This window comes from Prionailurus viverrinus, chromosome B2 (assembly GCF_022837055.1).
Source record: "Prionailurus viverrinus isolate Anna chromosome B2, UM_Priviv_1.0, whole genome shotgun sequence".
Taxonomy (NCBI): domain Eukaryota; kingdom Metazoa; phylum Chordata; class Mammalia; order Carnivora; family Felidae; genus Prionailurus; species Prionailurus viverrinus.
Genome location: NC_062565.1, coordinates 147859445 through 147882176, shown reverse-complemented (window position 1 = coordinate 147882176; position 22732 = coordinate 147859445).

Below are 22732 nucleotides of genomic sequence, written 5' to 3'. Positions count from 1 at the left end.
ATGTCTACGAAACAAGAAAGCACTTGCAGTGATCGCATTTTGCGCGGGGTGTTATTTTTACCTTGAAAACTTCCCGTGTCTACTGATCAGTAATAGGGAAATCCTCTCGCTTTCCGCCGGCAGCTAGTTATCCGCTTTAGTAAATTAGCCCTGATACAACACTTCTATCTAAACTACCACCTGGATCCCAGGTTTGCAATTGGCCTGCTGGTGTCCCCTGTGACTTCTGTTCCCTCCAGGGTAGGATCCAGGCAAGGGTCAGATGTTGCGTTTAGTTGTCCTGGGTTTTCAGCTCCCTTTCACGTCGAACATTTCCTCAGCTTTTCGTTATGACCTTGACATTTTTTAAAAAGGCAGAGTCCCTCCTTTTTTAAACAGAACTTTCTTTACGCCATGCTTGATGTTTCCTCACGGCTGGATTTGGGATACACATGATCGGCCAAAACACTACTGAGGGGATATCGTGTCCTTCTCAGGGTATCACATCCAGAAGCATATGGTGACCATCTGTCCCTCATCAGTGATGTTCATGGTCAACACTCCACCAAGGTGTTGCCCGTTTTGGCCACCACCTCATTATTTTTTTTTTAATTTTTTTTAACGTTTTATTTATTTTTGAGACAGAGAGAGACAGAGCATGAACGGGGGAGGGGCAGAGAGAGAGGGAGACACAGAATCGGAAGCAGGCTCCAGGCTCTGAGCCGTAAGCCCAGAGCCCGACGCGGGGCTCGAACTCACAGACTGCGAGATCATGACCTGAGCTGAAGTCGGACGCTTAACCGACTGAGTCACCCAGGCGCCCCTATTTTTTTTTTTTAACGAAGAAGAAGGCTAGGGGCAGATACTTGGGTGCTCATTATCAAAACCTCCCCCTGGATTTCCCATCCATTGACGGTTCTCGCCTGATGCAGTTTTTTCTACGATGTTTACAAAATACTAACTTTCCTGCTCCATCACTGACTCACAATTCCTGGTTGGCAAGGAAGAGCTAACCCTTCTTCCTTATTTATTCATTTACGACTTTGTTTGCCTGTGTATTATCGGTACCTACTCGTGATTTGGCTGCTCAAGTTGGCGTAGGGCTCTGAAATAAATTTGTGATATCTTTGTGCTTAAATTTCCTAAAATAATTAAATTACATTGTACACACAAGTGTCTATATAAAGGGTAGATGTGATTGCACACGTGTACATGTGTATGTGTCAACGCAGAAGAAACACATATCGTGTTGGCAACATCCTAAAAAAAATTAATAAGGGCCCACTGAGCCTTATGGATGGCATTCTAGTAATTTTGAAAATCTCTGTTGGCATAAGCAAAAACATAAACTTGGGTTATTATCTACCTAGACAATTCCTAGGCTAGTCCAAAAGATGCAGAACAGTAGTAACGTGAAACTCCCATAGTGGCCCGTGAAGGACGCTTCCGAGGAAGACATTAAAATCCCCATAATTATTATTTAACATGTATTTGGCACCATAAACATATACAGAGCGGTGTGATAGATAAAACTGTGTCTAGCTAATAACACTCTGCCCCGAGGAGCTCAGAGTCATGAAGGAATATGCCTAATTGGGCAGTGTTACGCCGTGGGGAGAAATTTCTTCTTGACAGGGTATGTTGCTCTCATGAAATATTTAGGAGACTATGGATGAATTTGGCCTTTTATAAATTATAAATCAGCATAATTGTCAAAATCACATAAATAAAGAAAGGACCTACCGGCACAGTCTAGCGAGAAGTTAACCTGTGTTAGGAAGTAACCGTCGGAGGTTTGGAATTGCCCGACCCAACCCCTCGTCTGGCTCTCCGCCTCCCAGGGCAGGCTGAGTGAACTTCAGGCTGATGCATCTACCTGCACGGCAGGCCACACCTCTGCTTTCCCCTCGGCCTTGGCCTCTGCCCGTGAACAAATAGGGAGCAGTGAGCTGGAAATCAAGAATTCACACGCAGCAACAACGGAGTGAACGGGTGAGTGTGTGGGCCTCACTGCCCGCCTTCCTGCCACGCTTCCGAGAGCTGTTGACAATTCTCTGCACCAAAACTTGCTTTCGGTGAATTTCTCAAGCCAGCCGCCCCATTTGATACGAAGAGAACACATACTTCATCAAGCTTCGGGCATGTCATCCCGAACTTCATTCCAAAACCTTCCAATCAAGTACTCCACATTTCGGTAATGCTTGGCTTTAATCTTATATGTAGACTTTGAAATAGGGTGAAGAGACACGAGGTAATAGCCTTCTCAGTTTCCATTTCTCCTGAAAAAACATCAAAACAGAAAAGCTATCATAGGTACTTTCTGTTTCTCTCATTTAAATATTTAAAACAAGGGTGAGCCCACAAGGCTAGAAATCCTGGAGATACCTGAGCACATTAGATTTGGGGCGTCCTCCAGGACTTCCAGCCTTTTAAAGCCACCTTCTCTTAAACCTTCAGACACTGCCAGCCTTGAGCAATTTTTCATGGCTTATGACCCTCTTTCTCGGACCCGATCCTCTCCCTCCAAACCCGAATTTCCAATTCTTGCTGAAGTCGGAGCACAGAAGGGTGGTCCTTCCCTCTTTCTGCAAACAAAATCCCAAGTCTTTTCTGCTAAAGAAGGACTCTGCTGTGAGTATTCATCCTTTAAGCTGCAAAACACCAGCAGACATCACAAAATTACACCCTTATCTTCAATATGAACCATCGTTTGGGTAGCTCGCCCTCCTTCAGTGTGCCTTTTTAAAGGAAAGGAAAGTGGTAAAAACAAAGGCAAGCAAAACCAGAAACGACAGACATGCTACCCCACTGTATGGTAAACACACAGGGACTCTGGGTTCCTTTTCCCTCTACTTCCAATTTCAGCCTCATTTTAACTTTATTTTTACATATGGGGAGTCTACCAGAAGTGTTTCAGCAGAGAACGCAGAGAGGTTCAGAGAGGAATCCTTGGTGCTAAAGAAGCTAAAGGAACACTTTGCTTTGATAGATTTAGTTCTACCATAGAATTGCATTTGCCTTCTGAATCTCCTTCTTCCAAGACAAAGAAAGGAGGAAGGAAGGAAGGAAGGAAGGAAGGAAGGAAGGAAGAGAAAGATTAAAAACACTCCATTTTGTCTTTCACGGAGAAAAATGTTTCTTTTGTATAACGGATCAACTTCCTACACTGGTTTCTTCAGTGTATCTGTTGCTTTTAGAATCTTCTCCTTTCTTATCAAGCAGCATCATTAAGTACTTGGTGGTTACTACTAGAAAAATGTCAGTGCTTAAAATTATAATGTTTACATGGATGTTTAAAAAGCATAGTCTATTCACAATGATAGAACAAAATCCATAGAGAAATAACATAAATAAGAGCTATTTTTATCCCCCACGTGCAATTCTACCTCTTAGGAGATAGTATTATGGAACAACTTTCTTGGATTGTAGAGTGTAAGCCTCTGAAAATAATTTTAATTTTTTTTGAAGTTGATTTAATCATTTTTAAGAGAGGGGTGGGGGGAGAGCAGGGAGAGAGGGGGAGAGAGAATGCCAAGCAAGCTCTACACCGTTAGCACAGAGCCCGATGCGGGGCTCAAACCCATGAACTGTGAGATGATGGGCTCAGTCGAAATCAAGAGTCAGATGCTTAACTGACTGAGCCACCCAGGTGCTCCTGAAAATAATTTTAAAAAGATATAAGATATGTGTCAGGAATATAAAATATAATAACATAGGATATAGACAGTTTCTAGACTTTAAGTAAAAAAGTATTATGGGTATTAGAAACACACACTTCAGTGCAAATTTCAGATCAATATTCAAAGTTATGGCTATTTTATATTAAAATTTTTTTGAGAGGCACCTGGGTGGCTCAGTCGATTGAGTGTCTGACTCTTGATTTCAGCTCAGGTCATGAGCTCACATTTTGTGGGATCATGCCCCGCATCGGGTTCTGCAAGGACAGTGTGAAGTCTGGTTGGGATTCTCTCCCTCCCTCTCTCTGCCCCTCCCCTGCATTCTCCCCCCCCCCTCTCAAAATAAATAAATAAACTTAAAAAAAATTCCTCTTAAAATTCCCATGATATTCTAAAATTACTTTATGATATTGTTCAATAGGACTTCCATTTTTTGAGGACTAGATAGCCTGACTGACCTTGATCTTCTTTATTAAAACAATTAAAATACCGGAAGGTAGATAATAGATAGATGGTACTGTTGTGTCTCATTGTCGAGTTGGCACGGACGAAGGAACCTGCAGAGCATCTAAATAAAAGTGAAAGCAGAAACCTGGGAAATTAGCAAGAAGTGGAAGAAGTGAAGTTGGCTTCGCATGGGGAATTTTCTGGAACCTGGAGGCCTTGCGCCTCTTCTTTGATGCGAAACGAGAGACAAAACTTATGCCTGCTTAGTGTGAAGAATCTCATAAGATGCCTTCCCTCATAAAGCTGAGATCCTAAAGGAATAAAGCTACTGCCCAGAAAGGAAATTGATCTCGGTTTTGATTCTGTCTGGGATGGGGGTGGGGTGGGGTGGGGAACCTCTCTGAAGAATTTGTACCTTCACACAATTTACAGCCCGAAATCACAGTAGTTATGTGGAAGGAAGGAAGGAAGGAAGGAAGGAAGGAAGGAAAGAAGGAAAGAAGGGGTTTAATTTAAAGTTATCCCAGGTCGGTGGGGCACCAGGCTACTGGCAGAAGAGATCCAAATCCTAGCTGAGTACAACCAGGTATGAAATATCCCTACATGTAAATCCAGAGGAAAAAACTAGTTGACATTTAAAAAAGCATAAAACTCAAAGCACTGACATTTTTCTAGTAGTAACCACCAAGTACTTACTAAGCACCAAGTACTTAATGACGCTGGGTGGCTCAGTCGGCTGAGCGTCCGACTTCAGCTCAGGTCATGGTCTCGCAGTTCGGGCATTCGAGCCCCGCATCGGACTCTGTGCTAACAAACAGCTCAGAGCCTGGACCCTGCTTTGGATTCTGTGTCTCCTCCCCTCTCTCTCTCTCCCCCTCCCCTGCTTATGCTCTGTCTCTCTCTGTCTCTCAAAAATAAATCAATGTTAAAAAAAATTAAAAGAAAAAAAAAGAGTTTGAAGAGCTTAACAATCTTTGGCACCTGGATGCCCTGTCTGTGTGTTAGCAGGAGGACCCAAAGGAGCTTCTTTTTTCTTTTTCCTTTTTTCTTTTTCCTTTTTTGTTTGTTTATTTATCCAGTTTTGAGAGAGAGAGAGAGAGAGAGTTAGTGGGAGAGAAAGAATCCCAAGCAGGCCCCGAGCTGTCAGTACAGAACCGACTCGGGACTTGATCTCACACACCGTGAGGTAATGACCTGAGCTGAAATCGAGGCTCGATACTTGACCGACTGAGCCACCCAGGTGCCCCCAAAGGAGCTTCTTAAACCTGATGACAGCATCTACACTGTCCAGACCTGACCCAGCTTTCTTATTACCATTTCCTCCATGACACTTACCTCCTCTACAACACGTCATTTAGTTACTTTTTATGCTGATTGGTTATTTTCCGTCTTCACCTCTACCTTTGCTAAAATATAAGCTCCATGATATCTGGGTTTTAATTATGAGTATTTTCTTTAAGATCAAGACCAAAATAAGTAAGCCCAGTAAAACACACAAAGAAAGGTAAAACTCAATCCAAGAAACCAAATTGTCTGCATTTTTAGAAAATATAATTATCTAAAGAAGTCTCAAAATCTACAGGTAAAGTGTTAAAATTAATAAGGATATTTGGGGGGTGCCTGGATGACTCAGTCAGTCAAGCCTCCAACATTTGATTTTGGCTCAGGTCATGATCTCAGGGTTATGAGATCGAGCCTCACGTGGGGCTTTGCATTAGGCATGGAGCTTGCTGAAGATTCTCTCTCCCTTTCCCTTGTCCTTCCCCTGTACTCTCTCTCTCTCTCTCAAAAACAAAAAGAAGAAGAAGAAGGGGAGGGGGCAGAGGAACCATTTTAGATAGAAAGGGACCTGAGAATGAACTTAAACATTTCAAGCATTTTATGGAAACACTATCTTACCAAAGATGCATAAGGAATTTTAAAAGAGTTATCAAAGAATTCCTAAATAACAGGACAGAGATGCCAAATTTTTAATAAAAACTCCACGTTAAACATGTGTCAGTGCTACATAAATTGATGTATCATAAGTTCATTGCAATTCCAAAAAATTTCCCAACAGAGGGTTTCACAAATCTCACAAGTTATTTCAAAAATGTAGGGGAAAGAACAAACAGCCAAAGATCACCATGGCCTTTTCTGGAGGAGAACAAGGTAGAAATAATTGCCTTACTAGACACCAGGGCTTGCTATAAGGTAAAGTGATTAAGTGACAAATATTTAATAAAGTAATAGCAATCAAGATGTGTTATAAAGTAGGAGAAATTAAACTGGGCAGAGAGCCGCAGTAAACATAAGGAACTCAGAAACAGACCCACCACCCACGGCCACGGGAAGGGTCTAGGACTGAGAGCGGGGCGGGTGAGTGTGGGAAGAATAAAGTCTACAATAATGGTTATTCACATTAAAAAAGAATGAAGTTTGTACTGAACTTTTTAGAAAAAAAAATCTTAGAGAACTCTCTGATCTCAAGCTAGGAAAAGATTTCTTAAACAAGGTCTCAAAAAAGCAGAAAAGATCGATCATTCTGACCACATTGAAAGGGAAAAGCTTCTATTCATTGAAAGGTACCATAAAGTGAAACAGCATGCAACAAACTGAGAGAGGATGTTTTCAACATTTAAAATGGACAAAGGATTTGTATCTAGAGTATTTTTAATGTACTAATCAATCCAATGTGCAAACAATCCAGTGGAACGATCAGCCAAAAAGAAACAAAAGAAAACATGAGTAAGTATTCACAGAGGTAGAATCATGAGTGGCCCAAAAAACCTATGAAATGAGACTCAAACACAGTATTAATCAGGACAATTGAAACTAAATCTGCAAATTAGGGGCACCTGGGTGGCTCAGTCGGTTGTGTCCAACTTTGGCTCAGATCATGATCTCACGGTTTGTGGGTTCGAGTCTCCTGTCGGGCTCTGTGCTGACAGCTCGGAGTCTGAAGCCTGTTTCAGATTCTGTGTCTCCCTCTCTCCCTGCCCCTCCCCCCACTCACCCTCCATCTCTCTCTCTCTCTCTCTCTCTCTCTCTCTCTCAAAAATAAATAAACATTAAGAAAAAAATTTTTAAACCTAAATCTGCAATTTACATCTATTTCCCTACCACCAACTTGGCAAAAATTGAAGTCCGATAATATCAAGTGCTGGAGAAGATGTTTGAGAATGGAAATACCCACGTGCTGGCGGGAACATACACTGGTACCAACACTTGGGCATAGGGTCTGGCGTTAACCTTCAAAAGCTGGAAATAGAAGTGCCCGTGACTAAACAGACCCCCCCCCCCAAGAGAATATTGCTCATGTGCCCCTGTGGGCATCATATACACGAGCTCACAGCAGCACTGTTCAGGGTAACAGAAGATAAAGTAAAGAATTGTGATACCGATCAGTAGGAAACTGACAAGTCACTTGCAAACTATCTTTTCAGCAGAATACTCCAAAGCAGTGAAAATAAATTAACAAAGAAATTAACTAGAGCTACCTCCATCGCGATGGAAGAATCCCTAGAGCATCAGGCTAACAAATAAGCCAGACAAGGATACACGTAGTAGGAGTCTGTCTACATGCCCTTCAAAGCAGGCACGTTCAAACAATCCACTGTTCAGGGAAAGATGCGGAGAAGGTAAAACTATAAAGGAAAAAAGAATAACAAGCATAAATTTCAGAAACACAGAAAACCTCTTGTCAGGGTGTGGAATCAGGGAGGGACATCGAAGAAATAAGCGACGCATGGATAACGACCTATTTTTTTTCTAAGCTGGATGCTTCATACAAGAACGTTTTTTTTTTAGACCCTACATAATCTATTTATGTCCTCTTTTTGTGTCTCACAATATCCGTGTTTTTAAAAGTCAGCAATATTGGGTCACCTGGGTTACTCAGTTAAGTGTCCGACTCTTCTTGATTTTGGCTCAGGTCATGATGTCACGGCTTGTGGGTTTGAGCCCCGCGTCAGGCTCTGCACTAACAGCACAGAGCCTGCTGGGGATTCTCTCTCTCCCTCTCTCTCTGCCCCTCCTCTGCCTGCTCTCCCTCTCTCTCTCTCTCAACACAAACATTTAAAAAAGTCAACAATATCGAAATAATAATGCTGCTCTCTGATTTTAGATTACAAAGTGGCATAGACTAAGCTCATTTTCTCATAGGTTTCCACTTGATTCTGTCTTTACTTAGAAATCCAAAATAACAGACGAATCTCAGCAAATGGGCACAAATTAAATACAAACGGAAATAGCCATTCAGATGTCTTCCTTTGGTTTTTTGTTTTGTTTTGTTTTGTTCTATTTTGTCTTGTTCAGAGCATTTAGTAAAACAAAGCTTCATGTCACAGGAGAATAGATCCTGGATTCTAATCTGTAAACACACAAACAAACAAACAAACTTTGCCTGATGTAAACTAGTCAACAGCATGAACATGTGTGAGAAGTTGCTTGTGGAATATGTCAGCCTTCCAACCTCAATTACAGGAAGTGCTGTTGGGTGAACATGACTCGTGTAAACTAGACAGCAATGAAAGTTGCACTTTTGCAAATTCAAACATGTACCTTGGATGTGAACAGAAAAAGGTCAAAAAGATGAAAACAGGAACATACAACATGGTAACGTACTTAAATTCATAGAATGAGGATATATTCTAATATACACCATATGCAAGAATGCTGTTGCTGTAAGTTGTATGTGCTGTTTCTAGAAATTAATGATTGTAGGACACAGCCACTAACAAGTCTAAGATTCTTTAAACCCGGTGACCAAAATTCTTCGTCACCATTAATTTGCAAAATACATAAGTAATTTTAGCACTCAAGAGTGGTTTCTAGGGGTGCCTGGGTGGCGCAGTCGGTTAAGCGTCCGACTTCAGCTCAGGTCACGATCTCACGGTCTGTGAGTTCGAGCCCCGCGTCGGGCTCTGGGCTGATGGCTCAGAGCCTGGAGCCTGCTTCCGATTCTGTGTCTCCTTCTCTCTCTGCCCCTCCCTCCTTCATGCTCTGTCTCTCTCTGTCTCAAAAATAAAATAAAAACGTTAAAAAAAATTAAAAAAAAAAGAGTGGTTTCTAAAACAACACTGGGATTTTACCAGTCACATAAAATGGCACTGATATTAATACCGTGAGATATTTTACTTGCAAATCAACTTACCCGTGTTTTTCTAGAGCAAGTGGCATAATGCAGTTGCAAATTGTATTACAAGTAGATTTGCTCCAAATAATCACTCTCAGCACCATGCCTCCAACTAAATAATCCTGCGATGTTTGCATTCGATTATTTGGGAAATAATAATTATAACAATTATAATATTTCCTGAGGGACCAATAATCTAGCAAATTAAATCCAGTGAAATATAAATATGTCACCATTGTCTTTTAATGTCGGAGAACTGGATCCCAGAAAACAGGAGCTGATATTCAATAAATAAATAATTAAATGCGGCTTTATTGTTAGCACTCAACAATAACCATATAGACGTATCCAGGGCTGTTGAACAAGGCTCCTTGTAATTCTAAAGCCAAGAATTCATGAGGCGATTTGTATTAAATAGGATCTGACCCTGATTCAAACAATCTCATTTCCAGCTTCCACACACACAACAGTATTGTCTAAATACCCGTTTAGATTCACTCAACTTGTATTGTCATTGCTCAGACTAAAACGAAAGCAGACAGAGGGAGTATGATTTTTAAAACCATGAAGACAAAGTGAAGTCTCTCTCATCCCAGGAGTCGGTGCTTCGGATGTGTGCTCTCCAAGTCTGCGTTGAGTTAAATTGAAAAGGACGTTGCTCGCGTGGCCACAAACCAAACAGACTATCCCAAATCTCTGGGATGTACCAAATGTAGGTGGTTTTGAGATTATCCCAGGGGACCATGGGTGAATGTCATTCAACCATAACACTGTCTGGTCGTCAAAAATAATGGATATTCTGATGCCAGGACCATGGTCTATCCATGGCAGGGCAGGAAACGATCAGGTGCTCTAGAAAGGGGGGTATTCTGCTGTGAATGTAGACAGCTAGTGGGGGTATTAAGCCAGGACCTGAGGCAGGAGTGGCCTAAACTAGTTCTGGGGGTGCAAGCAAGACTTTCTTAGCATCACAGCCACAAGTTAGCAGAAAGACGAGTTCTGTCCTCTCACTGAACAAGAATAAAGCAACACCAATGGGGCCAGAATCTGGAGCAGCCAGAGTTTAGGTCAGGGATGTCTTGAAACCTCTCATTTGGAAGCATCAGCAAAGTTCACCAGCCAGATCCACCATGGCGACCCAGCCAAGTGACCAACGCAAGCAACAAAGGCGATGGCTGGGCACTGAGACAAGATGGCTGGAGGAAAGGTCTGGGTAAAAATGCAGAAAACTCTTTTCCTGGGAATCTCCGGAATGTTTGAAGGGCGCTTTCTGGAGTGCTTATAAAGCTAGCCTCTGAAAGCGGTGCCTGGGCGGCTCGGTTGAGCGTCCAACTTTTGCTCGGTCATGATCTTGTGGTCTGTGAGTTCAAGTCCTGAGTCAGGCTCTCTGCTGACAGCTCAGAGCCTGGAGCCTGCTTTGGATTCTATGTCTCCCTCACTTTTTCTGCCCCTCCCCCACCCACACTGTCTCTTTCTGTCTCTGTCAAAAATAAATAAACATAAAAAAAAAAAAAACTAACCTCTGAAAAAGAAACCATGACTTAGTGGTTTTCATGACTTAGTGATCTTTCATCACTAAGTAAAATGCTAGCTGTAGGTATTTTGTAGATTTATTTTATCAAGACGGGAAATTTCCCTCTATTTGTAGTTTTCAGCGAGTTGTTTCTTTGTTTTATCATGAATGAGCGTTGAATTTTGTCAAATGCTATTTTTACATCAATTGATATAATCATGCCATTTTTCTTCTTTATCCTGTTAATAATGTGGCTTACGGTGACTGAGTTTCAAATATTGAATCAGCCTTGTATCCCGGGAGTAAATCCCACTTACTTTTTTGGTATATAAGTCTTCTTATGTATTCCTGAAAGGTACTCGCTAATATTTTGTCAAGAAATTCTACGTCTACATTTATGTGGATTATTGCTCTGTGGTTTCTATTTTTTTTAACTGGTTTTATATGGTTTGGGTATTGGTGTAATATCCTGAGTTCATAAAATTAATAGATAATTGTTCTTTGTTCGTCAGTTTTCTAGAAGAGATTGTGTGTAATTCTTTAATTCTTCGATAAACATTTGACAGAATTCTCAAGTGATTCCAGCTGAGTGTACAAATCTCTTTTTTAGGGAGCTTTTCAATTATGAATTCAATTTTCTTAATAATTATAGGGCGACTCAGAGTATCTATTTCATATTGGGTGCCTTGTGGTAGTTTGTGTTTTTTCAAGAAATTGGTTTGTATCATCTAAGTTGTCAAACTTATATGTATAGAGCATTGGATTCCAATATTATCCTTTTGATATCTTCAGAGAAGATAGTGATACCCACTGTTTTATTTCTGATAGAGGTAAGTTGTGTCTTCTCATTTTTCCTTTGTAAGTCTTGCTAGAACTTTGTCAATTATATAGATATTTACAAAGAATAGCTTTCTGTTTCATTGATTTTCTGTTTTCAATTTCATTGATTTTTCACTCTTACCATGACATTTCTTTCCTTCTGATTGCATTGGGTTTATTTTTTTCTCCTTATTTTAGGTTCTTAGAGTGGAATCGTAGGTTATTGAATTACAATTTTACCTTTTCTTCTGAGGTAAACGTTCATTGCCGTGAACTTTCTTCTCAGCACTACTTGGGCTATGTGTCACAAATTTTTATGTTGTATTTTGTTTCATTAGGTCAATGTATTTTTAAGTTTATTTATTTATTTTGAGAAGAGAGAGAGCACACAAGCAGGGGAGGGGCAGAGAGGGAGGGAGAGAGAGAAAGAGAGAGAGGGAGAGAGAATCTGAAGCAGGCTCTAAGCTGTCAGCGCAGAGCCTCGTGTGGGGCTTGAACTCACGAACCATGAGATCATGACCTGAGCCAAAGTCAAGAGCCAGACGCTTAACTGACTGAGCCATCCAGGTGCCTCTCAGGTCAATGAGATTTCCTCTTTGATCAATGAATTATTTAGAAATGTGGTACGCAGTTTCTAAGCGTTGGAAGGGTCACTGTTGTCTTTCTGCTCTGATTACTAGTTTGATTCCGTTGTGGTATTTCCAGTTTCGGTTCTTGTGCGTAAAGAGCCTGTACGTCGTCAGCTGAACAAAGTGAAAATCAGTGGCTTCTCTTGGACACGTCAGAAAAGTGAGTTCACAAAGCCATCTTCCACCCCAAAACCCGAAGAGGCGGACAAGTCCAGAGATTTACAGACAAGATCTGACACAAAGCGGAGACAGCCGTGTCTTAAGTTAGTAGAAACACTGAAATTGTAATTTTGGTGAATTTCTGAAGGCTGAGCACGGAGTAGTGGGAGAAGAAGAAGCTCTAAAGAGTGAACTCTTGGTGGCAGGGTGTGCGTTCATGGACTTCGACTTCAGGAAGCCCGCCATCTCCTTGAGGTGGAGAAGCAGGCAGGTCCCCTCCGGCAGGGGGTTGGGAAATGCAAGCATTGCTGTAGACACTTAGAGCCTCGTCCTCCACAAAGACCAACCGTCCAGCGTGCAAGCCTTTTCCCGGAACTTCATCCAACCTGGAGGATGAGTATTTCCCAATTCTTAACCCCTTTTAGTCTTCCTGAACCACCCAAGGGGGAAGTAAAGTGACGAGAAGCTTGTGAGGGTCACAACCTAGGTGCAGACTTACAAGACTTGGATCTTAGAACCCTTCCGCCACTCACCTCCCCTCACCCCTACACAACAGGGCTCCAGCACAGTGACAGCGGATTATAGCTGAGCTGGCTGCAAATGGTTAGCTACCGACGGGTTCTTAGGGAAGCCCCCAAACCACAGGGGAGATGAAATCAGGGCACGAGAGGAACTTAAAGCCTCCTAAATACTCTTTAGTCACGTTACCTCTAAGCTAACGGAGCACTGTCTCCCCCCCCCACCCCCCTTTACCTGGCTAGCTCTTCCCGATCCTTCAGGACTAATTTGAGTCACGTCTCGAAGAAACACATGTGAATACAAGGCATCCCTGATTATACCACGACGCTTCGCAAAATCCCTGATCTCCAGGGCAGGGTTCGGTTCCTCTCTGTGGCCTCTCTTGGCGTGTGGTACATACCCTGATGTGCATTTTAATGCGCTTGATCGCCTCCTTACATGACGTCCTTTGTCTCTAACCGCAAGTTAATTAATAGCAGGGGCTCGCGTCGTTCTCCTGTGTGTAGTTCCTACCACTCATGGTTCCTGGCACTTAATAGGGCCTCAATAAATAGACTGGATTCCAAGAAGGCTGAACTGATCTGCATGTAGAGGAAGGAAGCAACCACTGAGTCTTTACTGTCAGGTTACCAGGTACTGGACCCAGAACCGCCCTGGCCCACACAGCTCTTCCTCGGGGCACATCATTATCCTCTCGATAGAGAGTAGTCTTCATTTTTCCCCCGAAACTAACTCCAGGTGGGTGTTAGAAACACTTCTCTTTGGTAGCATGGAGTACGGACCGAGATGTTCTCTCTTCCTCCAGATGGGCTGTCACTTTAGAAAAAGGAGCGTGGCCTCTAGTAACTCCGGAAACCACTAGGGAAGGGGGCTCCCCATTCCAGTTCTACGAGGAGCATCTCAGGAAAGCTGCTGATTAGGGTCAGTGCAGGTCACATAGCAATTCCCGAGCTAATTGGTGTGACAAAAGATGGGGCGGAGGGGGGGATTGGGGTTGGGGCGGAAGCACAGAGACGGGACAGTTCTCACTCAGAGAGGGGGAAGAGAGGCCAGAGGGAGCCCCGGGAGACCAACTAGTAACTCTTTTTACAGTTGACCTCACCACCTCGCCCCCCCACCTCAATTCTTAATAACTTCTGACTTCGGTGCCGATGGGGTAAGGATGGAGATTAGACAATACGTGATATTGGAGACAATACGGGTGTTTAAGGTCTCCAGTTGTTTCCTAAGCAATCCAGTCCAAAGTGCACCTCTCGCAGGCATCGGCTCCCACGGGGATCGCCTCACCCAAGAATCGCCTCTCGCAGGAATCACCTCTAGCTTTTCTGCAAGGCCACCCCAGTTTTCTCCATCGTGTGCTGTCAGTGATCAGAAACTCGTTGTTTTGCAAACAAGCAGAAAACAAAGTCATTCCATAAGGGGGCAATGTGAGGAGGGCTAGGCTTCCTATGATAAATCTAAATTTTCTTTCTCTTTATCACTACCTACTGTTCTTTATGTTACCCTCCGCGGTAGTTACAGGATAAACCTGTCTCATCTTCCACACGATGACATTCGACTCTTTCAAGTCAGGTAACTTGTGCCTCCATTTCTTAGGCTAAATATCCCCAGGCCTTATTGGTAGAGAATGATATAAAAACCTTACGATTAGAAAAGCAGTTTTATAGTCTTGACACAACCTCACACATTTTAAAGATACATTTGTACCCATAAGATTATTCATGAGTCCCTTTGAAAGTCATGCAATGCACTGATTTATAATTTTTGCAGGATGCCTTTATCCGAATTGCAAAAGCCCATCCTTTGACCAATGAGTTGCCCTCGTTTAGTGGGGCACCACACGAATAGAAGGACAGATGTAGATCTCGTGCTAGATTTGGGCATTTGGAGATTAAGATCTTTCCAGAACTCTCCCTCAAAACTCTGCGATGCCTGTTCTACGTACAGCAAATGCGTTCCAGTTTAATTTTGTTTGAGTAAAAGATTGGTCATTGTTCATATCCCCGGGGCTTGTATTGGTTCACACATCACATCAACCCTGGAAAAGTAATTACCCTTCCTTAGGGCAACACAACTTGATAGATGGTAAAAGCCTTCCAGAGGAAGTCTTCCCATCACCTAGTGGCAGTAATAAATCAACTAGGCAATCCCATCTAGAAGTCACTTCATTACTGAGTGTGTACTGAGAAAATGACTTTCTATATTAGCATTGCTTACTTAGGAGGTAATGGATATTATAGTAATAAGAAAAACTTGCCCTTAGAATACTGTGGCTTCCTTTGATAGGTAATTGGCATTTAAAAAATAATAATTTTGAAAATATACTGGGGTCATTTTTTATATTTCAGTGTAGATGCTGATACGAACATTATTTTTTTCCTATCATCCGTGGTTACAAAGAAGAGGCATGGCCTCTTGCGTGGAGCCGGTAGCTGTGGGAGGCCCTCCCTGCACGTGGGGCTCCTACAGTGTTGTTCCCCTGCACTGTCCCTGCTCATAGCTCCTGCGCCCCGGAGCACCTGGCCCGCTGACCTCCTTCTCGGCCTCTCGTGCTCCTGCAAAACTCACAACGTGGTTTAACCTGAGTGCCTTCCGGTCGATTTTCGCATAAAACTTGGGATCGTTACAGTGGTCTCAAAGACCCTGCGTGATCTAACTCTACATCTCTGAGGCAAGTCTTTCAGTAGAGTACCATTGGGAGGAAATGTCCATCTCGTTGCGACGTCAGAGTGCTGAGAGCAAAGGACAGCAATGCAACGTTGCCCTGTAAGTAGACAGACCTCCGTCGCTTGGCTAACGTGGCATCTGACAGGTTCTCCACTTTACGGTCACGGTCTCCCCTTTGCGTTCTCTGGTCTTTGGAGATAAGCCTCTAAGCCCAAGCCACATCCAAGGGAAGAGGAATTCAGTCCAATGCTGGGGAGAGCGAGTAGCTACCCAACATTGTTGGTGATTTTTTGGTAAGGAATATTTGTCCCTTCTCATTTATTTGTTCTTAATATTTTTATAGCAGTATGGACTCACGGATGTTTATTTTATCCTTAGAGTATAAGCCAAGACTTTTTAAAAAATTGTTTCTCACATTATACCAGCTTTGACCATTGGAAGATCTGTTAAGTTTGGCCATGGGAAGATCTGTTTTTGCCTATTTTAGTTGGATTATCTGTCTTTTCTTATAAGCCTTTAGTCAGACATCTGTATTGTAAATATCTTCCCCTGTTGTTGGTCTTTTTTTAAGCTGTGGATGATGTATTTAATCAACGCAAGTGCTTAATTTTAATTAGCCAAATGTATACACTTATTTAAGATTTCTTTTAAGTCAGCAAACTGGGAATAGAAGGAAACTTCTCTAATCTACTAAAGAATATTTACAAAGAAAACCACATAGCTTTTATACTTAATGGTTAAATATTGAAAACCTTCTGCCAGAGTCAAGAATGAGAAAAAGATGTCCGCCATCACCACTTACATTTAACATTGTACTGCATCCTGGCCAGGAAAAAAAAAAAAAAAACTATCATAGTTGGGAAAGAAATTGACCTGTAATTTTTCACAAATGACCTGTTAATGCCTGTAGAAAGAATCTACAATTTAATAAAAGCAACAAGTATATGGAACAATGCTGATGAATAGAAGGTCCATATGTAGATATCAACTTTATTTCTGTATAGTAACAACAAACATGTGGAAAATAAAATTGTAAACACCATCTGCAAAGGAGTAAACGATGAAATAATTACAATAAGAAGTGTCTACACTGAACACTTAAAAACGTAACAGAGAAATGCAAAACTACCTAAATAAGTGGAGGGACTTACCATGTTCATGAATTGGATAGATCAATATTGTTAAAAAGTCAATTCTCCCAATACTGATCCAAAGATTCAATGCAGTCAGTCAAAATCCCAGAAGGTTTATTTTGTAGACATTAGCAAGCTAATTTTAAGACATATACATAGGGGCGCCTGGGTGACTCAGTTGTATAAGTGTCCAACTCTTGATGTCAGCTCGGGCCTTGATCTCAGGGTCTTGAGTTCAAGCCCTGAGTTGGGCTGGGTATGGAGCCTACCTTATAAAAATTAAAAGTAAATAAATAGATAAAATGTATATGTAACTAGGAAGGAACTGGGATAGCCAAGCCGATGCTAATGAAGAGAAAAGCTGGATAATATTACGTTGATATCAATACAGTGTGACGTTGGGCAAGGACAGATTCATAGACCATAGTAACAGACCACTGTAAGAGACCAGAATGTCCAAAAGAGTCCCAAACACACACACACTCACTCCATTTATAACAAAAACTCCATTGCAATTCGTTAGGGATGAGTTTTTCAATAAATAGAAATTCATTAATTAGATATGAAAAAAATCTAATCTCTGTACCTGACACGATATCCAAAAAAAATAAGTTGAGAGAAATCATGGTCTAAATAGAAAAGCTAAAAAAAAAATTAATAATGTTTCCAAAGCAAAAGAAAAGAGAATACCATCATGATTTGGGGAAAGGAAAATTTCATGATTCATGCATCTTTCCTTTTTTTTTGTTCTTACTGTGTTTTGTTAACTTCTTGAATGCTTACAAGGTAACTTATAGGACAGTAAACAGCATGTGCAACTGACTGCTTGTCTGAAGAATGTTCTCCTAAGCCAGAAACACCGTCCTATGTGTGTGTGCATTGCTGAGTCTGTCCGCTTGAGAACTTGTTATAAAAGGTGCTAGTTAGGTGATGGCATTTCTGGTCCTTGTTGGAGCTGAGTGGCTCTTTATTCTTCAAGGTGCTTTAAATTTTGTTATTGGATCAAGCAAGCATATCAGTATCTCAACCGCATTGCGTTAGTTCATCGTTGACTTGTTTTTATCAAATGGTGCTTTGGGTGTCATGCCATGGGCATGAATTAGTGAGTCTTAAAAGAAATACTGGAACACTATTTTTGCGTTTACGGTGCAGATGTTTTTGAGGACATGCTTCAATAAATTCCAAAAGTCTTCTTGAAGAGGGTCTACAATTTAACATCATCACCATCCTAAACGCGCCTGCGTGGCTCAGTCGGTTAAGTGTCCAACTCTTGATGTCAGCTCAGGTCACGATCTCACTGTTTGTGGTTCAAGCCCCGCGCTGCGCTGACAGTGTGGAGCCTGCTTGGGACTCTCTCTCTCCCTCCCTCTCCTCCCCTTCCCCACTCTCTCTCCCACTCCTCTCAAAATAAATAAATAAACATGAAAAAAAAATAAATTTCTTTACCATCCTAGTATCAGAAAAAAAGCTGTCTGTTTCAAGCAGCTGTATCTTTGTTCTTTGTACCCCGGGACACTCAGTCAAATCGTCTATCCTCCACTGATTACTGGAAGGGGACTTAATACATGCATTCATTGGTTTTGCTTTTTTCCCTATTCATGTTTTCCCTTTATCCTAATCTATGTTTATTTTTAAAACCGTGCAATGATTTATGTCATAATGTGAATCACTTCAAACCTTTTTTGTAACAGCCTGGGATTAAAATAAGCACGTATCCTGTTGAGAACTCGTAAATCCTTTTGTTTTCTCATTCCTGCCTTCATGTGCTTAGTTATTCTTATCAGGCATTCCTAAGGAGAGGGACCAAGTTTCCCTGATGTTGGCAATACAGTCTCTTACATCCAGATGGTACACATCGAAAAACATGGCCTTTCAGACACTCTTCCCAGGCAGCTGAGAGAGAGGAAAGGAAAATGTAGTGAGAGAGTCACAGTTTCAACCCACAGAGCCCAAACTATTGGTGTCATCAGGTGCCTCACGGTCCACCAGTCTCCGAGGGCCCTGGGAGTCTGGCCCGGTGCCACTTTGAACCCTCCGCTATCCTGGGGGAAATTAAGTGTGTCTGACAAAATCTCCTATTCTAGGTCATTCGCTCACGGTGTTACCGTGACGGGGACCCAGGCCTTGGGCCAAGATTGGGTTCCCCACACTCTAGCCACATCTCTTGATGGAGTTCAAGGGTTCATGGTTTCTATCTACAGGCATCCTTACCACGTCACGTGTGACCATGCAAAGTGTCCTCAGCACACTCCGGTTAATATTTCGCAAAGGGAGTTTTTTTTGGCTCGTCAGCCAGTGCAAGCCCAGCCGAAGCGAGAGCCCAAGGGCTTTCCATGTCAGCGTAGCCCGCCTGGCTTTTATGTTCTATTTCCTGGCACTTGTAAAATCACAAAGGTGGCCAACAGTGGCAGATGGGACCTGACATTTGAAATAGGGGAGTCCTCCTCCAGAAGAAGGAGAAATCAATGGAAGGTACCAGGCACATTCCCAAAAGAACAGAAGTTTTGGCCAGTGGGAATGAGAGTATGACGGGTAGGAGTTAAAACGGTTGATATTGTAATGCACGGATTAGATATTTCTGCCGGATGCGGTCCTAACACAACTCTTAAATAAAACCCTGAATGAAGTGGAGAAATGGCTCTGTTTGTATTTGCCGGAGTCCATTTGCTGACAATCACCTAAATGACTGTGTTAAAGGCAGCAGTGGGGCCATTGTCATAAAAACAAGGAAGATGCGTGGGCTCAAAGGAACGTGACACCATCGGATAGCGGAGCTGTGGTTTGTCGGCCTTCTTCAAGGGGAAGGCCACTGTTTTCAAAGCCATGTGTACAATGATCACTGAAACAGAAAAAAAAGGTGCCCTGACCCTATTTACTCAAAACTGCACTCTCTCTCTCTCAAAAGTAAATAAGTAAACACTAAAAAAATAAAGAGGGGGGCACACTGAGTGGCTCGGTCGATTAAGCGTCCAACTCTTGATTTTGGCGCAGGTCACGATCTCATGGTTTGTGAGTCTGAGACCCGCCTCAGGCTCTGCGCTGACAGCACGGAGCCTGCTTGGGATTCTCTGTCTCTCTGTCTCTCCCTGCAACTCTCTCTCTCTTTCAAAAATAAATAAATATTTTTTTTAAAAAGCTGCAATCCTGCATTGATGTGTATGCAATCTGGAACCCTGAGGATTGGCAACAGAGTCTGGGAGGGCTGTGATAGGTTAGTGTATGAGGTTATCGCCTGGGGAGGTCTCTGGGCCCCATGGCACAGTGCGGTCCATTAGGGACCCTGGGCTTCGTGTTTCCGGGTGAGAGCTTGCAAGGTGGCTGTGGGTATGGAGGGGTGAACTTGATGAACTGGGACTCAACCTCTGATGAATCCGGAAGGCTTCAGTAAACGTGTGGCAAGCTGGGCCTGACCAACGCAGAGTGAAATAAGTCTGGAGCCCAACAGAAGAGGAAAGTACATCTATTCATATCTCAGAAAGTGAGACCATAAGGAGCCCTTAGGCTAATTTCATATTTTAACTAAAATAAAAATAATTATCTGGATGCTATTGGGCACAGGGCTTTATAAAAACACACTTGGAGATATATATACATGTATGTATATATCTATATGTATACATATATTACATATTTAACCAACTCCCCAGAAACCTCTCAATTTCCACCGAAGGCATCTGACTCATGTCTGTGGTGTATGCGAAAGCTCATGGCCCTATTATCTTCTCTCCACTTGAGTTGTTTACTCGAAAGGGTTCATGGTGTTTGCTCCCAAACCTGATTACACTAGTTGAACTTGTAATTGCAATCACTAGAATAAACATTACGAAAACTAATAATATACGAATGCGCAGAGAAAGACATTCCTATGAGAACTAAATTGAATGATCTGGAAACTACTACCAAGCTGACCTGTGGAAAACAATTGTTCTCAAAGTACAGGAAAGGTAACTAGGAACTATCAGGGGAAGAAAAGTTAAAATCTCGAAGGCTTCTGTGCTCAGATTAGGTCACAAACATCTTGAATTTTTAACTCTTCTTTGAGGCTATTGGAGGTAGAAATTGTTAACACACTCTGATTGTTGTTTCTGCAAAACCCAACAGAGAAGGGGGTGCTGCGCACGGGGCAGCCCCAGGGCGCATGGAGGCTGGGTGTCCACCTCTCCTGGGGGCTGGTCTCTGCAGCAGATGCTGCACAACCACGGGCTTTGTGGTCTGAGAACCCAGACAGGCCCTCCCAGCACCCAGGCAGCAGATTTCGTCAGTAAGTTGTTACAGAACAGAAGTCTACACTTGGATCTCACCATAACGCAGATCAGGAAATTAACAGCATTCTTTTAAAATTTTAGAATCTACTGGGGGACGGGGAGGGGCACCTGGGTGGCTCAGTCATTTGAGTTTCTTGATTTGGGCTCAGGTCGTGATCCCAGGGTCAGGGGATCAAGCCCTGCATTGGGCTCCGTGCTGAGCATGAATCCTGCTTGAGATTCTCTGTCTCTTCCTCTGCCCCTCTCCCCTGCTTGCATTCTCTCTGTCTCTCTCTCAAAAAACAAAAAAATAGAATCTATGGTTTTGAAAGTCAGTGCCACGTTACAAAGCAAGCCTTCACAGGCTTAGAAATAGATATTTAATTTAAAGAGCACTACATCCTATGGAAAAGAATATTGTTTTCATAGGAAGTTTCAGATAAGCCAGTTATTAAGAAGACAGATTTCTCCTTCTTATAACTGAAGCCATCGTAACGAAATGCATAAACAAGCAGTTTGAATCTGTATACAAATAATGAAGCCATTTTTAGTTTCTTGTACAACTCCTACAAATTTCAGAAAATGTCAGGGAAATTATTAAAATGACGTCGCATACATTTACACTTAAAATTAAATTAAGATTTGCACAACACTGATTTGTATTGGAGTTCATCTTTTTTTAAAAAAAAAAATTGTTCAATGGGAGTCAGCAATTCTACATATACTAAAATTTATATTTTGAAGTGATTTATCAGAAATTTTCTCCAGTGTTGTCATGGTTAATGAATTCCTCTTCAAAGTTACGGTAACAGTCACAACCACAGAAAGATTCCTTTCCGATTTAAAAAGCATGAAAAATTCTTTGCGATCTGGCATTTGCCATGAGCAACTGATGTCGCTTTCAATTATCTCCATTGAAAATGAAGTTACAATGACCTAATAAATAAATTTCCAGTAACGTGGGCTAAAAAAAAAAAAAAAAATCTGATCAATCAAAATGTCATGTTAATAAAGTATTATTTACTATATTATATAAAATTATGACACCAAGAGTGTTCCGTTTTTTAATTTGTAAGTTCATGCTGTTACTCATGTATCACTGTTGCCCTTGTTATATTTATGAGTAACGAAATAGTTTAAAGAGAAGAATTTCATGGTGCTCTCCTCTCACTTTTTGAACAAAGGACTTACATCCTCGTTTTTCACTGGGTCTCATAATTTATCTACCTGGACCTACCTACAGAAATTTGCTTCTTAGCAAATTTGTTAATAATGGTGGGGCTCTTTTGACCACATTTCTTAAAGACCACGGACCTTTCTCTGGAGATTATCTGTCTTCAACCGTCCTTTACAATCGCTTCATGAAAAGTGTCCCCTGGATCAGGTGAGGAGAGTTGCTATGGATAACTGATAGAAAAACCCTTGGGAAGAAATCCTTTTAAAAATTTTGTGTCCTTAATTACAAAAAAAATTATGTCTTGAAAGAATCCCTCAGATTCCCATGGGAAAACTCCCACCTGCCCAGCTCAGGACAGGGTGCACCTTCTTCCCGCACTGTTAGTGATGGCACTGTGTCAGGACTGGTGGCTGTTGGGACGCCGTCCTCACGTGAGGAATAGTCAGCTGCTTCCCTGATGCATTCATGGTCACTGAAATCTCCGGCCTCATCATATAAAGGGGTAAAGTTCCAGATCGTTCACTTCTACCGAAGTCATTACAAGGAGCGATCGGCTTTTTAAAAAACAAAAGCAAACAAACAAACAAACAACCAAACAAAATACCCTGGTTTACCTGTGGGAACTCATTGCTTTTGCTCCAGCAGGTCAACTT